We start from the raw sequence: 17,983 nt of genomic DNA, 5'->3' as shown, positions 1-17,983 counted from the left end.
CAAACCCCGCTATTAAGGAATAAAGCCTCATTTTTAGGTCCCAAACCCCCACTTTTCAGGTCCAAACCTGTCTTTTTTAGGGTCAAACCCTCATTCTTAGGTCCCAGGCCCTCACTTTTAGGGTTCAAACCCCAGTTTTAAAGCTCACAGCCTCAGTTTTACCACCCAAAGCCTCACTTTCAGGCTCCAAACCCCTCTTTTAATGCTCAATGCCTGCTTTTAAAGTCCCAAACCCTCACCTTTAGCATCCAAACCCTCACTTTCAGGTGCCAAAACCTCATTTTTACTCTCCAAAGCCCTCTTTTCACCAGCAAAGCCTCAGTTTTAGGTCCCACAGCCTCACTTTCAGGGTCCAAAGCCTCACTTTTAATGCTCAGTGCCTCCTTTTAAGGCCCCAAACCCTCCCTTTCAGCATCGAATCCACTCTATTAATGCTCAAACCGTCATTTTTTCATTCTAAACCGTGCGTTTGAGTCCAAAGCCCTTGTTTGAGGCTCAAAGCCTCATTTTTAACAGCCAAACCCTCACTTTCACATCCAAACCTGTGTTTTAGGTTCAAAGCCTCAGTATACGTTCCAAAGTTTCACTTTTAGCATCCAAACCCCTCTTTTAGGTTCACAGCCTCAGTTTTAGATCCCAAACCCTCACCTTTAAGGCTCAAAGTCTTATTTTAAGTCCCAAACCCTCATTTTGGGGTTTCCAAACCCCTGTTTTAAGGCTAAAAGCCTCATTTTTAGGTGCCAAACCCTCACTTTCAGGGTCGAAACACCTCTATTAAGGAATAAAGCCTCATTTTTAGGTCCCAAACCCTCACTTTTCAGGTCCAAACCTGTCTTAGGGTCAAACCCTCATTCTTAGGTCCCAAGCCCTCACTTTTAGGGTTCAAATCCCAGTTTTAAAGCTCACAGCCTCAGTTTTACCACCCAAAGCCTCACTTTCAGGCTCCAAACCCCTCTTTTAATGCTCAATGCCTGCTTTTAAAGTCCCAAACCCTCACCTTTAGCATCCAAACCCTCACTTTCAGGTGCCAAAACCTCATTTTTACTCTCCAAAGCCCTCTTTTCACCAGCAAAGCCTCAGTTTTGGGTGCCAAACCCACAGTTTTGAGGTCCAAACCCCCCTATTAAGGAATAAAGCCTCATTTTTAGGTCCCAAACCCCCACTTTTCAGGTCCAAACCTGTCTTTTTTAGGGTCAAACCCTCATTCTTAGGTCCCAAGCCCTCAATTTTTGGGTTCAAATCCCAGTTTTAAAGCTCACAGCCTCAGTTTTACCACCCAAAGCCTCACTTTCAGGCTCCAAACCCCTCTTTTAATGCTCAATGCCTGCTTTTAAAGTCCCAAACCCTCACCTTTAGCATCCAAACCCTCACTTTCAGGTGCCAAAACCTCATTTTTACTCTCCAAAGCCCTCTTTTCACCAGGAAAGCCTCAGTTTTGGGTGCCAAACCCACAGTTTTGAGGTCCAAACCCCCCTATTAAGGAATAAAGCCTCATTTTTAGGTCCCAAACCCCCCCTTTTCAGGTCCAAACCTGTCTTTTTTAGGGTCAAACCCTCATTCTTAGGTCCCAAGCCCTCACTTTTAGGGTTCAAACCCCTCTTTTAAAACTCAAAGCCTTATTTTTACCACCCAAAGCCTCACTTTCAGGTCCCAAACCCACACTTTTAGGGTCCAAACCTGTCTTTTAGGTTCAAAGCCTCAGTTTTAGGTCCCACAGCCTCCCTTTCAGGGTCCCAAACCCCGCTATTAAGGAATAAAGCCTCATTTTTAGGTCCCAAACCCCCACTTTTCAGGTCCAAACCTGTCTTTTTTAGGGTCAAACCCTCATTCTTAGGTCCCAGGCCCTCACTTTTAGGGTTCAAACCCCAGTTTTAAAGCTCACAGCCTCAGTTTTACCACCCAAAGCCTCACTTTCAGGCTCCAAACCCCTCTTTTAATGCTCAATGCCTGCTTTTAAAGTCCCAAACCCTCACCTTTAGCATCCAAACCCTCACTTTCAGGTGCCAAAACCTCATTTTTACTCTCCAAAGCCCTCTTTTCACCAGCAAAGCCTCAGTTTTAGGTCCCACAGCCTCACTTTCAGGGTCCAAAGCCTCACTTTTAATGCTCAGTGCCTCCTTTTAAGGCCCCAAACCCTCCCTTTCAGCATCGAATCCACTCTATTAATGCTCAAACCGTCATTTTTTCATTCTAAACCGTGCGTTTGAGTCCAAAGCCCTTGTTTGAGGCTCAAAGCCTCATTTTTAACAGCCAAACCCTCACTTTCACATCCAAACCTGTGTTTTAGGTTCAAAGCCTCAGTATACGTTCCAAAGTTTCACTTTTAGCATCCAAACCCCTCTTTTAGGTTCACAGCCTCAGTTTTAGATCCCAAACCCTCACCTTTAAGGCTCAAAGACTTATTTTAAGTCCCAAACCCTCATTTTGGGGTTTCCAAACCCCTGTTTTAAGGCTAAAAGCCTCATTTTTAGGTGCCAAACCCTCACTTTCAGGGTCGAAACACCTCTATTAAGGAATAAAGCCTCATTTTTAGGTCCCCAACCCCCCCTTTTCAGGTCCAAACCTGTCTTTTTTAGGGTCAAACCCTCATTCTTAGGTCCCAAGCCCTCACTTTTAGGGTTCAAATCCCAGTTTTAAAGCTCACAGCCTCAGTTTTACCACCCAAAGCCTCACTTTCAGGCTCCAAACCCCTCTTTTAATGCTCAATGCCTGCTTTTAAAGTCCCAAACCCTCACCTTTAGCATCCAAACCCTCACTTTCAGGTGCCAAAACCTCATTTTTACTCTCCAAAGCCCTCTTTTCACCAGGAAAGCCTCAGTTTTGGGTGCCAAACCCACAGTTTTGAGGTCCAAACCCCCCTATTAAGGAATAAAGCCTCATTTTTAGGTCCCAAACCCCCCCTTTTCAGGTCCAAACCTGTCTTTTTTAGGGTCAAACCCTCATTCTTAGGTCCCAAGCCCTCACTTTTAGGGTTCAAACCCCTCTTTTAAAACTCAAAGCCTTATTTTTACCACCCAAAGCCTCACTTTCAGGTCCCAAACCCACACTTTTAGGGTCCAAACCTGTCTTTTAGGTTCAAAGCCTCAGTTTTAGGTCCCACAGCCTCCCTTTCAGGGTCCCAAACCCCGCTATTAAGGAATAAAGCCTCATTTTTAGGTCCCAAACCCCCACTTTTCAGGTCCAAACCTGTCTTTTTTAGGGTCAAACCCTCATTCTTAGGTCCCAGGCCCTCACTTTTAGGGTTCAAACCCCAGTTTTAAAGCTCACAGCCTCAGTTTTACCACCCAAAGCCTCACTTTCAGGCTCCAAACCCCTCTTTTAATGCTCAATGCCTGCTTTTAAAGTCCCAAACCCTCACCTTTAGCATCCAAACCCTCACTTTCAGGTGCCAAAACCTCATTTTTACTCTCCAAAGCCCTCTTTTCACCAGCAAAGCCTCAGTTTTAGGTCCCACAGCCTCACTTTCAGGGTCCAAAGCCTCACTTTTAATGCTCAGTGCCTCCTTTTAAGGCCCCAAACCCTCCCTTTCAGCATCGAATCCACTCTATTAATGCTCAAACCGTCATTTTTTCATTCTAAACCGTGCGTTTGAGTCCAAAGCCCTTGTTTGAGGCTCAAAGCCTCATTTTTAACAGCCAAACCCTCACTTTCACATCCAAACCTGTGTTTTAGGTTCAAAGCCTCAGTATACGTTCCAAAGTTTCACTTTTAGCATCCAAACCCCTCTTTTAGGTTCACAGCCTCAGTTTTAGATCCCAAACCCTCACCTTTAAGGCTCAAAGTCTTATTTTAAGTCCCAAACCCTCATTTTGGGGTTTCCAAACCCCTGTTTTAAGGCTAAAAGCCTCATTTTTAGGTGCCAAACCCTCACTTTCAGGGTCGAAACACCTCTATTAAGGAATAAAGCCTCATTTTTAGGTCCCAAACCCTCACTTTTCAGGTCCAAACCTGTCTTAGGGTCAAACCCTCATTCTTAGGTCCCAAGCCCTCACTTTTAGGGTTCAAATCCCAGTTTTAAAGCTCACAGCCTCAGTTTTACCACCCAAAGCCTCACTTTCAGGCTCCAAACCCCTCTTTTAATGCTCAATGCCTGCTTTTAAAGTCCCAAACCCTCACCTTTAGCATCCAAACCCTCACTTTCAGGTGCCAAAACCTCATTTTTACTCTCCAAAGCCCTCTTTTCACCAGCAAAGCCTCAGTTTTGGGTGCCAAACCCACAGTTTTGAGGTCCAAACCCCCCTATTAAGGAATAAAGCCTCATTTTTAGGTCCCAAACCCCCACTTTTCAGGTCCAAACCTGTCTTTTTTAGGGTCAAACCCTCATTCTTAGGTCCCAAGCCCTCACTTTTAGGGTTCAAATCCCAGTTTTAAAGCTCACAGCCTCAGTTTTACCACCCAAAGCCTCACTTTCAGGCTCCAAACCCCTCTTTTAATGCTCAATGCCTGCTTTTAAAGTCCCAAACCCTCACCTTTAGCATCCAAACCCTCACTTTCAGGTGCCAAAACCTCATTTTTACTCTCCAAAGCCCTCTTTTCACCAGGAAAGCCTCAGTTTTGGGTGCCAAACCCACAGTTTTGAGGTCCAAACCCCCCTATTAAGGAATAAAGCCTCATTTTTAGGTCCCAAACCCCCCCTTTTCAGGTCCAAACCTGTCTTTTTTAGGGTCAAACCCTCATTCTTAGGTCCCAAGCCCTCACTTTTAGGGTTCAAACCCCTCTTTTAAAACTCAAAGCCTTATTTTTACCACCCAAAGCCTCACTTTCAGGTCCCAAACCCACACTTTTAGGGTCCAAACCTGTCTTTTAGGTTCAAAGCCTCAGTTTTAGGTCCCACAGCCTCCCTTTCAGGGTCCCAAACCCCGCTATTAAGGAATAAAGCCTCATTTTTAGGTCCCAAACCCCCACTTTTCAGGTCCAAACCTGTCTTTTTTAGGGTCAAACCCTCATTCTTAGGTCCCAGGCCCTCACTTTTAGGGTTCAAACCCCAGTTTTAAAGCTCACAGCCTCAGTTTTACCACCCAAAGCCTCACTTTCAGGCTCCAAACCCCTCTTTTAATGCTCAATGCCTGCTTTTAAAGTCCCAAACCCTCACCTTTAGCATCCAAACCCTCACTTTCAGGTGCCAAAACCTCATTTTTACTCTCCAAAGCCCTCTTTTCACCAGCAAAGCCTCAGTTTTGGGTGCCAAACCCACAGTTTTGAGGTCCAAACCCCCCTATTAAGGAATAAAGCCTCATTTTTAGGTCCCAAACCCCCACTTTTCAGGTCCAAACCTGTCTTTTTTAGGGTCAAACCCTCATTCTTAGGTCCCAAGCCCTCACTTTTAGGGTTCAAATCCCAGTTTTAAAGCTCACAGCCTCAGTTTTACCACCCAAAGCCTCACTTTCAGGCTCCAAACCCCTCTTTTAATGCTCAATGCCTGCTTTTAAAGTCCCAAACCCTCACCTTTAGCATCCAAACCCTCACTTTCAGGTGCCAAAACCTCATTTTTACTCTCCAAAGCCCTCTTTTCACCAGGAAAGCCTCAGTTTTGGGTGCCAAACCCACAGTTTTGAGGTCCAAACCCCCCTATTAAGGAATAAAGCCTCATTTTTAGGTCCCAAACCCCCCCTTTTCAGGTCCAAACCTGTCTTTTTTAGGGTCAAACCCTCATTCTTAGGTCCCAAGCCCTCACTTTTAGGGTTCAAACCCCTCTTTTAAAACTCAAAGCCTTATTTTTACCACCCAAAGCCTCACTTTCAGGTCCCAAACCCACACTTTTAGGGTCCAAACCTGTCTTTTAGGTTCAAAGCCTCAGTTTTAGGTCCCACAGCCTCCCTTTCAGGGTCCCAAACCCCGCTATTAAGGAATAAAGCCTCATTTTTAGGTCCCAAACCCCCACTTTTCAGGTCCAAACCTGTCTTTTTTAGGGTCAAACCCTCATTCTTAGGTCCCAGGCCCTCACTTTTAGGGTTCAAACCCCAGTTTTAAAGCTCACAGCCTCAGTTTTACCACCCAAAGCCTCACTTTCAGGCTCCAAACCCCTCTTTTAATGCTCAATGCCTGCTTTTAAAGTCCCAAACCCTCACCTTTAGCATCCAAACCCTCACTTTCAGGTGCCAAAACCTCATTTTTACTCTCCAAAGCCCTCTTTTCACCAGCAAAGCCTCAGTTTTAGGTCCCACAGCCTCACTTTCAGGGTCCAAAGCCTCACTTTTAATGCTCAGTGCCTCCTTTTAAGGCCCCAAACCCTCCCTTTCAGCATCGAATCCACTCTATTAATGCTCAAACCGTCATTTTTTCATTCTAAACCGTGCGTTTGAGTCCAAAGCCCTTGTTTGAGGCTCAAAGCCTCATTTTTAACAGCCAAACCCTCACTTTCACATCCAAACCTGTGTTTTAGGTTCAAAGCCTCAGTATACGTTCCAAAGTTTCACTTTTAGCATCCAAACCCCTCTTTTAGGTTCACAGCCTCAGTTTTAGATCCCAAACCCTCACCTTTAAGGCTCAAAGACTTATTTTAAGTCCCAAACCCTCATTTTGGGGTTTCCAAACCCCTGTTTTAAGGCTAAAAGCCTCATTTTTAGGTGCCAAACCCTCACTTTCAGGGTCGAAACACCTCTATTAAGGAATAAAGCCTCATTTTTAGGTCCCCAACCCCCCCTTTTCAGGTCCAAACCTGTCTTTTTTAGGGTCAAACCCTCATTCTTAGGTCCCAAGCCCTCACTTTTAGGGTTCAAATCCCAGTTTTAAAGCTCACAGCCTCAGTTTTACCACCCAAAGCCTCACTTTCAGGCTCCAAACCCCTCTTTTAATGCTCAATGCCTGCTTTTAAAGTCCCAAACCCTCACCTTTAGCATCCAAACCCTCACTTTCAGGTGCCAAAACCTCATTTTTACTCTCCAAAGCCCTCTTTTCACCAGGAAAGCCTCAGTTTTGGGTGCCAAACCCACAGTTTTGAGGTCCAAACCCCCCTATTAAGGAATAAAGCCTCATTTTTAGGTCCCAAACCCCCCCTTTTCAGGTCCAAACCTGTCTTTTTTAGGGTCAAACCCTCATTCTTAGGTCCCAAGCCCTCACTTTTAGGGTTCAAACCCCTCTTTTAAAACTCAAAGCCTTATTTTTACCACCCAAAGCCTCACTTTCAGGTCCCAAACCCACACTTTTAGGGTCCAAACCTGTCTTTTAGGTTCAAAGCCTCAGTTTTAGGTCCCACAGCCTCCCTTTCAGGGTCCCAAACCCCGCTATTAAGGAATAAAGCCTCATTTTTAGGTCCCAAACCCCCACTTTTCAGGTCCAAACCTGTCTTTTTTAGGGTCAAACCCTCATTCTTAGGTCCCAGGCCCTCACTTTTAGGGTTCAAACCCCAGTTTTAAAGCTCACAGCCTCAGTTTTACCACCCAAAGCCTCACTTTCAGGCTCCAAACCCCTCTTTTAATGCTCAATGCCTGCTTTTAAAGTCCCAAACCCTCACCTTTAGCATCCAAACCCTCACTTTCAGGTGCCAAAACCTCATTTTTACTCTCCAAAGCCCTCTTTTCACCAGCAAAGCCTCAGTTTTAGGTCCCACAGCCTCACTTTCAGGGTCCAAAGCCTCACTTTTAATGCTCAGTGCCTCCTTTTAAGGCCCCAAACCCTCCCTTTCAGCATCGAATCCACTCTATTAATGCTCAAACCGTCATTTTTTCATTCTAAACCGTGCGTTTGAGTCCAAAGCCCTTGTTTGAGGCTCAAAGCCTCATTTTTAACAGCCAAACCCTCACTTTCACATCCAAACCTGTGTTTTAGGTTCAAAGCCTCAGTATACGTTCCAAAGTTTCACTTTTAGCATCCAAACCCCTCTTTTAGGTTCACAGCCTCAGTTTTAGATCCCAAACCCTCACCTTTAAGGCTCAAAGTCTTATTTTAAGTCCCAAACCCTCATTTTGGGGTTTCCAAACCCCTGTTTTAAGGCTAAAAGCCTCATTTTTAGGTGCCAAACCCTCACTTTCAGGGTCGAAACACCTCTATTAAGGAATAAAGCCTCATTTTTAGGTCCCAAACCCTCACTTTTCAGGTCCAAACCTGTCTTAGGGTCAAACCCTCATTCTTAGGTCCCAAGCCCTCACTTTTAGGGTTCAAATCCCAGTTTTAAAGCTCACAGCCTCAGTTTTACCACCCAAAGCCTCACTTTCAGGCTCCAAACCCCTCTTTTAATGCTCAATGCCTGCTTTTAAAGTCCCAAACCCTCACCTTTAGCATCCAAACCCTCACTTTCAGGTGCCAAAACCTCATTTTTACTCTCCAAAGCCCTCTTTTCACCAGCAAAGCCTCAGTTTTGGGTGCCAAACCCACAGTTTTGAGGTCCAAACCCCCCTATTAAGGAATAAAGCCTCATTTTTAGGTCCCAAACCCCCACTTTTCAGGTCCAAACCTGTCTTTTTTAGGGTCAAACCCTCATTCTTAGGTCCCAAGCCCTCACTTTTAGGGTTCAAATCCCAGTTTTAAAGCTCACAGCCTCAGTTTTACCACCCAAAGCCTCACTTTCAGGCTCCAAACCCCTCTTTTAATGCTCAATGCCTGCTTTTAAAGTCCCAAACCCTCACCTTTAGCATCCAAACCCTCACTTTCAGGTGCCAAAACCTCATTTTTACTCTCCAAAGCCCTCTTTTCACCAGGAAAGCCTCAGTTTTGGGTGCCAAACCCACAGTTTTGAGGTCCAAACCCCCCTATTAAGGAATAAAGCCTCATTTTTAGGTCCCAAACCCCCCCTTTTCAGGTCCAAACCTGTCTTTTTTAGGGTCAAACCCTCATTCTTAGGTCCCAAGCCCTCACTTTTAGGGTTCAAACCCCTCTTTTAAAACTCAAAGCCTTATTTTTACCACCCAAAGCCTCACTTTCAGGTCCCAAACCCACACTTTTAGGGTCCAAACCTGTCTTTTAGGTTCAAAGCCTCAGTTTTAGGTCCCACAGCCTCCCTTTCAGGGTCCCAAACCCCGCTATTAAGGAATAAAGCCTCATTTTTAGGTCCCAAACCCCCACTTTTCAGGTCCAAACCTGTCTTTTTTAGGGTCAAACCCTCATTCTTAGGTCCCAGGCCCTCACTTTTAGGGTTCAAACCCCAGTTTTAAAGCTCACAGCCTCAGTTTTACCACCCAAAGCCTCACTTTCAGGCTCCAAACCCCTCTTTTAATGCTCAATGCCTGCTTTTAAAGTCCCAAACCCTCACCTTTAGCATCCAAACCCTCACTTTCAGGTGCCAAAACCTCATTTTTACTCTCCAAAGCCCTCTTTTCACCAGCAAAGCCTCAGTTTTAGGTCCCACAGCCTCACTTTCAGGGTCCAAAGCCTCACTTTTAATGCTCAGTGCCTCCTTTTAAGGCCCCAAACCCTCCCTTTCAGCATCGAATCCACTCTATTAATGCTCAAACCGTCATTTTTTCATTCTAAACCGTGCGTTTGAGTCCAAAGCCCTTGTTTGAGGCTCAAAGCCTCATTTTTAACAGCCAAACCCTCACTTTCACATCCAAACCTGTGTTTTAGGTTCAAAGCCTCAGTATACGTTCCAAAGTTTCACTTTTAGCATCCAAACCCCTCTTTTAGGTTCACAGCCTCAGTTTTAGATCCCAAACCCTCACCTTTAAGGCTCAAAGTCTTATTTTAAGTCCCAAACCCTCATTTTGGGGTTTCCAAACCCCTGTTTTAAGGCTAAAAGCCTCATTTTTAGGTGCCAAACCCTCACTTTCAGGGTCGAAACACCTCTATTAAGGAATAAAGCCTCATTTTTAGGTCCCAAACCCTCACTTTTCAGGTCCAAACCTGTCTTAGGGTCAAACCCTCATTCTTAGGTCCCAAGCCCTCACTTTTAGGGTTCAAATCCCAGTTTTAAAGCTCACAGCCTCAGTTTTACCACCCAAAGCCTCACTTTCAGGCTCCAAACCCCTCTTTTAATGCTCAATGCCTGCTTTTAAAGTCCCAAACCCTCACCTTTAGCATCCAAACCCTCACTTTCAGGTGCCAAAACCTCATTTTTACTCTCCAAAGCCCTCTTTTCACCAGCAAAGCCTCAGTTTTGGGTGCCAAACCCACAGTTTTGAGGTCCAAACCCCCCTATTAAGGAATAAAGCCTCATTTTTAGGTCCCAAACCCCCACTTTTCAGGTCCAAACCTGTCTTTTTTAGGGTCAAACCCTCATTCTTAGGTCCCAAGCCCTCACTTTTAGGGTTCAAATCCCAGTTTTAAAGCTCACAGCCTCAGTTTTACCACCCAAAGCCTCACTTTCAGGCTCCAAACCCCTCTTTTAATGCTCAATGCCTGCTTTTAAAGTCCCAAACCCTCACCTTTAGCATCCAAACCCTCACTTTCAGGTGCCAAAACCTCATTTTTACTCTCCAAAGCCCTCTTTTCACCAGGAAAGCCTCAGTTTTGGGTGCCAAACCCACAGTTTTGAGGTCCAAACCCCCCTATTAAGGAATAAAGCCTCATTTTTAGGTCCCAAACCCCCCCTTTTCAGGTCCAAACCTGTCTTTTTTAGGGTCAAACCCTCATTCTTAGGTCCCAAGCCCTCACTTTTAGGGTTCAAACCCCTCTTTTAAAACTCAAAGCCTTATTTTTACCACCCAAAGCCTCACTTTCAGGTCCCAAACCCACACTTTTAGGGTCCAAACCTGTCTTTTAGGTTCAAAGCCTCAGTTTTAGGTCCCACAGCCTCCCTTTCAGGGTCCCAAACCCCGCTATTAAGGAATAAAGCCTCATTTTTAGGTCCCAAACCCCCACTTTTCAGGTCCAAACCTGTCTTTTTTAGGGTCAAACCCTCATTCTTAGGTCCCAGGCCCTCACTTTTAGGGTTCAAACCCCAGTTTTAAAGCTCACAGCCTCAGTTTTACCACCCAAAGCCTCACTTTCAGGCTCCAAACCCCTCTTTTAATGCTCAATGCCTGCTTTTAAAGTCCCAAACCCTCACCTTTAGCATCCAAACCCTCACTTTCAGGTGCCAAAACCTCATTTTTACTCTCCAAAGCCCTCTTTTCACCAGCAAAGCCTCAGTTTTAGGTCCCACAGCCTCACTTTCAGGGTCCAAAGCCTCACTTTTAATGCTCAGTGCCTCCTTTTAAGGCCCCAAACCCTCCCTTTTAGCATCGAATCCACTCTATTAATGCTCAAACCGTCATTTTTTCATTCTAAACCGTGCATTTGAGTCCAAAGCCCTTGTTTGAGGCTCAAAGCCTCATTTTTAACAGCCAAACCCTCACTTTCACCTCTAAACCTGTGTTTTAGGTTCAAAGCCTCAGTATACGTTCCAAAGTTTCACTTTTAGCATCCAAACCCCTCTTTTAGGTTCACAGCCTCAGTTTTAGATCCCAAACCCTCACCTTTAAGGCTCAAAGACTTATTTTAAGTCCCAAACCCTCATTTTGGGGTTTCCTAACCCCTGTTTTAAGGCTAAAAGCCTCATTTTTAGGTGCCAAACCCTCACTTTCAGGGTCGAAACACCTCTATTAAGGAATAAAGCCTCATTTTTAGGTCCCCAACCCCCCCTTTTCAGGTCCAAACCTGTCTTTTTTAGGGTCAAACCCTCATTCTTAGGTCCCAAGCCCTCACTTTTAGGGTTCAAATCCCAGTTTTAAAGCTCACAGCCTCAGTTTTACCACCCAAAGCCTTACTTTCAGGCTCCAAACCCCTCTTTTAATGCTCAGTGCCTCCTTTTAAGGCCCCAAACCCTCCCTTTCAGCATCAAATCCACTCTATTAATGCTCAAACCGTCATTTTTTCATTCTAAACCGTGCATTTGAGTCCAAAGCCCTTGTTTGAGGCTGAAAGCCTCATTTTTAACAGCCAAACCCTCACTTTCACATCCAAACCTGTGTTTTAGGTTCAAAGCCTCAGTATACGTTCCAAAGTTTCACTTTTAGCATCCAAACCCCTCTTTTAGGTTCACAGCCTCAGTTTTAGATCCCAAACCCTCACCTTTAAGGCTCAAAGTCTTATTTTAAGTCCCAAACCCTCATTTTGGGGTTTCCAAACCCCTGTTTTAAGGCTAAAAGCCTCATTTTTAGGTGCCAAACCCTCACTTTCAGGGTCCAAACACCTCTATTAAGGAATAAAGCCTCATTTTTAGGTCCCAAACCCTCACTTTTCAGGTCCAAACCTGTCTTTTTTAGGGTCAAACCCTCATTCTTAGGTCCCAAGCCCTCACTTTTAGGGTTCAAATCCCAGTTTTAAAGCTCACAGCCTCAGTTTTACCACCCAAAGCCTCACTTTCAGGCTCCAAACCCCTCTTTTAATGCTCAATGCCTGCTTTTAAAGTCCCAAACCCTCACCTTTAGCATCCAAACCCTCACTTTCAGGTGCCAAAACCTCATTTTTACTCTCCAAAGCCCTCTTTTCACCAGCAAAGCCTCAGTTTTAGGTCCCACAGCCTCACTTTCAGGGTCCAAAGCCTCACTTTTAATGCTCAGTGCCTCCTTTTAAGGCCCCAAACCCTCCCTTTTAGCATCGAATCCACTCTATTAATGCTCAAACCGTCATTTTTTCATTCTAAACCGTGCATTTGAGTCCAAAGCCCTTGTTTGAGGCTCAAAGCCTCATTTTTAACAGCCAAACCCTCACTTTCACCTCTAAACCTGTGTTTTAGGTTCAAAGCCTCAGTATACGTTCCAAAGTTTCACTTTTAGCATCCAAACCCCTCTTTTAGGTTCACAGCCTCAGTTTTAGATCCCAAACCCTCACCTTTAAGGCTCAAAGACTTATTTTAAGTCCCAAACCCTCATTTTGGGGTTTCCTAACCCCTGTTTTAAGGCTAAAAGCCTCATTTTTAGGTGCCAAACCCTCACTTTCAGGGTCGAAACACCTCTATTAAGGAATAAAGCCTCATTTTTAGGTCCCCAACCCCCCCTTTTCAGGTCCAAACCTGTCTTTTTTAGGGTCAAACCCTCATTCTTAGGTCCCAAGCCCTCACTTTTAGGGTTCAAATCCCAGTTTTAAAGCTCACAGCCTCAGTTTTACCACCCAAAGCCTTACTTTCAGGCTCCAAACCCCTCTTTTAATGCTCAGTGCCTCCTTTTAAGGCCCCAAACCCTCCCTTTCAGCATCAAATCCACTCTATTAATGCTCAAACCGTCATTTTTTCATTCTAAACCGTGCATTTGAGTCCAAAGCCCTTGTTTGAGGCTGAAAGCCTCATTTTTAACAGCCAAACCCTCACTTTCACATCCAAACCTGTGTTTTAGGTTCAAAGCCTCAGTATACGTTCCAAAGTTTCACTTTTAGCATCCAAACCCCTCTTTTAGGTTCACAGCCTCAGTTTTAGATCCCAAACCCTCACCTTTAAGGCTCAAAGTCTTATTTTAAGTCCCAAACCCTCATTTTGGGGTTTCCAAACCCCTGTTTTAAGGCTAAAAGCCTCATTTTTAGGTGCCAAACCCTCACTTTCAGGGTCCAAACACCTCTATTAAGGAATAAAGCCTCATTTTTAGGTCCCAAACCCTCACTTTTCAGGTCCAAACCTGTCTTTTTTAGGGTCAAACCCTCATTCTTAGGTCCCAAGCCCTCACTTTTAGGGTTCAAATCCCAGTTTTAAAGCTCACAGCCTCAGTTTTACCACCCAAAGCCTCACTTTCAGGCTCCAAACCCCTCTTTTAATGCTCAATGCCTGCTTTTAAAGTCCCAAACCCTCACCTTTAGCATCCAAACCCTCACTTTCAGGTGCCAAAACCTCATTTTTACTCTCCAAAGCCCTCTTTTCACCAGCAAAGCCTCAGTTTTGGGTGCCAAACCCACAGTTTTGAGGTCCAAACCCCCCTATTAAGGAATAAAGCCTCATTTTTAGGTCCCAAACCCCCACTTTTCAGGTCCAAACCTGTCTTTTTTAGGGTCAAACCCTCATTCTTAGGTCCCAAGCCCTCACTTTTAGGGTTCAAATCCCAGTTTTAAAGCTCACAGCCTCAGTTTTACCACCCAAAGCCTCACTTTCAGGCTCCAAACCCCTCTTTTAATGCTCAATGCCTGCTTTTAAAGTCCCAAACCCTCACCTTTAGCATCCAAACCCTCACTTTCAGGTGCCAAAACCTCATTTTTACTCTCCAAAGCCCTCTTTTCACCAGGAAAGCCTCAGTTTTGGGTGCCAAACCCACAGTTTTGAGGTCCAAACCCCCCTATTAAGGAATAAAGCCTCATTTTTAGGTCCCAAACCCCCCCTTTTCAGGTCCAAACCTGTCTTTTTTAGGGTCAAACCCTCATTCTTAGGTCCCAAGCCCTCACTTTTAGGGTTCAAACCCCTCTTTTAAAACTCAAAGCCTTATTTTTACCACCCAAAGCCTCACTTTCAGGTCCCAAACCCACACTTTTAGGGTCCAAACCTGTCTTTTAGGTTCAAAGCCTCAGTTTTAGGTCCCACAGCCTCCCTTTCAGGGTCCCAAACCCCGCTATTAAGGAATAAAGCCTCATTTTTAGGTCCCAAACCCCCACTTTTCAGGTCCAAACCTGTCTTTTTTAGGGTCAAACCCTCATTCTTAGGTCCCAGGCCCTCACTTTTAGGGTTCAAACCCCAGTTTTAAAGCTCACAGCCTCAGTTTTACCACCCAAAGCCTCACTTTCAGGCTCCAAACCCCTCTTTTAATGCTCAATGCCTGCTTTTAAAGTCCCAAACCCTCACCTTTAGCATCCAAACCCTCACTTTCAGGTGCCAAAACCTCATTTTTACTCTCCAAAGCCCTCTTTTCACCAGCAAAGCCTCAGTTTTAGGTCCCACAGCCTCACTTTCAGGGTCCAAAGCCTCACTTTTAATGCTCAGTGCCTCCTTTTAAGGCCCCAAACCCTCCCTTTCAGCATCGAATCCACTCTATTAATGCTCAAACCGTCATTTTTTCATTCTAAACCGTGCGTTTGAGTCCAAAGCCCTTGTTTGAGGCTCAAAGCCTCATTTTTAACAGCCAAACCCTCACTTTCACATCCAAACCTGTGTTTTAGGTTCAAAGCCTCAGTATACGTTCCAAAGTTTCACTTTTAGCATCCAAACCCCTCTTTTAGGTTCACAGCCTCAGTTTTAGATCCCAAACCCTCACCTTTAAGGCTCAAAGTCTTATTTTAAGTCCCAAACCCTCATTTTGGGGTTTCCAAACCCCTGTTTTAAGGCTAAAAGCCTCATTTTTAGGTGCCAAACCCTCACTTTCAGGGTCGAAACACCTCTATTAAGGAATAAAGCCTCATTTTTAGGTCCCAAACCCTCACTTTTCAGGTCCAAACCTGTCTTAGGGTCAAACCCTCATTCTTAGGTCCCAAGCCCTCACTTTTAGGGTTCAAATCCCAGTTTTAAAGCTCACAGCCTCAGTTTTACCACCCAAAGCCTCACTTTCAGGCTCCAAACCCCTCTTTTAATGCTCAATGCCTGCTTTTAAAGTCCCAAACCCTCACCTTTAGCATCCAAACCCTCACTTTCAGGTGCCAAAACCTCATTTTTACTCTCCAAAGCCCTCTTTTCACCAGCAAAGCCTCAGTTTTGGGTGCCAAACCCACAGTTTTGAGGTCCAAACCCCCCTATTAAGGAATAAAGCCTCATTTTTAGGTCCCAAACCCCCACTTTTCAGGTCCAAACCTGTCTTTTTTAGGGTCAAACCCTCATTCTTAGGTCCCAAGCCCTCACTTTTAGGGTTCAAATCCCAGTTTTAAAGCTCACAGCCTCAGTTTTACCACCCAAAGCCTCACTTTCAGGCTCCAAACCCCTCTTTTAATGCTCAATGCCTGCTTTTAAAGTCCCAAACCCTCACCTTTAGCATCCAAACCCTCACTTTCAGGTGCCAAAACCTCATTTTTACTCTCCAAAGCCCTCTTTTCACCAGGAAAGCCTCAGTTTTGGGTGCCAAACCCACAGTTTTGAGGTCCAAACCCCCCTATTAAGGAATAAAGCCTCATTTTTAGGTCCCAAACCCCCCCTTTTCAGGTCCAAACCTGTCTTTTTTAGGGTCAAACCCTCATTCTTAGGTCCCAAGCCCTCACTTTTAGGGTTCAAACCCCTCTTTTAAAACTCAAAGCCTTATTTTTACCACCCAAAGCCTCACTTTCAGGTCCCAAACCCACACTTTTAGGGTCCAAACCTGTCTTTTAGGTTCAAAGCCTCAGTTTTAGGTCCCACAGCCTCCCTTTCAGGGTCCCAAACCCCGCTATTAAGGAATAAAGCCTCATTTTTAGGTCCCAAACCCCCACTTTTCAGGTCCAAACCTGTCTTTTTTAGGGTCAAACCCTCATTCTTAGGTCCCAGGCCCTCACTTTTAGGGTTCAAACCCCAGTTTTAAAGCTCACAGCCTCAGTTTTACCACCCAAAGCCTCACTTTCAGGCTCCAAACCCCTCTTTTAATGCTCAATGCCTGCTTTTAAAGTCCCAAACCCTCACCTTTAGCATCCAAACCCTCACTTTCAGGTGCCAAAACCTCATTTTTACTCTCCAAAGCCCTCTTTTCACCAGCAAAGCCTCAGTTTTAGGTCCCACAGCCTCACTTTCAGGGTCCAAAGCCTCACTTTTAATGCTCAGTGCCTCCTTTTAAGGCCCCAAACCCTCCCTTTCAGCATCGAATCCACTCTATTAATGCTCAAACCGTCATTTTTTCATTCTAAACCGTGCGTTTGAGTCCAAAGCCCTTGTTTGAGGCTCAAAGCCTCATTTTTAACAGCCAAACCCTCACTTTCACATCCAAACCTGTGTTTTAGGTTCAAAGCCTCAGTATACGTTCCAAAGTTTCACTTTTAGCATCCAAACCCCTCTTTTAGGTTCACAGCCTCAGTTTTAGATCCCAAACCCTCACCTTTAAGGCTCAAAGACTTATTTTAAGTCCCAAACCCTCATTTTGGGGTTTCCAAACCCCTGTTTTAAGGCTAAAAGCCTCATTTTTAGGTGCCAAACCCTCACTTTCAGGGTCGAAACACCTCTATTAAGGAATAAAGCCTCATTTTTAGGTCCCCAACCCCCCCTTTTCAGGTCCAAACCTGTCTTTTTTAGGGTCAAACCCTCATTCTTAGGTCCCAAGCCCTCACTTTTAGGGTTCAAATCCCAGTTTTAAAGCTCACAGCCTCAGTTTTACCACCCAACCTCACTTTCAGGTCCCAAACTCACACTTTTAGGGTCCAAACCTGTCTTTTAGGTTCAAAGCCTCAGTTTTAGGTCCCACAGCCTCCCTTTCAGGGTCCCAAACCCCCCTATTAAGGAATAAAGCCTCATTTTTAGGTCCCAAACCCCCACTTTTCAGGTCCAAACCTGTCTTTTTTTAGGGTCAAACCCTCATTCTTAGGTCCCAAGCCCTCACTTTTAGGGTTCAAACCCCTCTTTTAAAACTCAAAGCCTTATTTTTACCACCCAAAGCCTCACTTTCAGTTCCCAAACCCACACTTTTAGGGTCCAAACCTGTCTTTTAGGTTCAAAGCCTCAGTTTTAGGTCCCACAGCCTCCCTTTCAGGGTCCCAAACCCCGCTATTAAGGAATAAAGTCTCATTTTTAGGTCCCAAACCCCCACTTTTCAGGTCGCAACCTGTCTTTTTTAGGGTCAAACCCTCATTCTTAGGTCCCAAGCCCTCACTTTTAGGGTTCAAATCCCAGTTTTAAAGCTCACAGCCTCAGTTTTACCACCCAAAGCCTCACTTTCAGGCTCCAAACCCCTCTTTTAATGCTCAATGCCTGCTTTTAAAGTCCCAAACCCTCACCTTTAGCATCCAAACCCTCACTTTCAGGTGCCAAAACCTCATTTTTACTCTCCAAAGCCCTCTTTTCACCAGCAAAGCCTCAGTTTTGGGTGCCAAACCCACAGTTTTGAGGTCCAAACCCCCCTATTAAGGAATAAAGCCTCATTTTTAGGTCCCAAACCCCCACTTTTCAGGTCCAAACCTGTCTTTTTTAGGGTCAAACCCTCATTCTTAGGTCCCAAGCCCTCACTTTTAGGGTTCAAATCCCAGTTTTAAAGCTCACAGCCTCAGTTTTACCACCCAAAGCCTCACTTTCAGGCTCCAAACCCCTCTTTTAATGCTCAATGCCTGCTTTTAA

Source organism: Phalacrocorax aristotelis, chromosome 18 (genome assembly GCF_949628215.1).
Source record: "Phalacrocorax aristotelis chromosome 18, bGulAri2.1, whole genome shotgun sequence".
Classification (NCBI taxonomy): Eukaryota; Metazoa; Chordata; class Aves; order Suliformes; family Phalacrocoracidae; genus Phalacrocorax; species Phalacrocorax aristotelis.
This window is presented reverse-complemented; position numbering follows the sequence as displayed.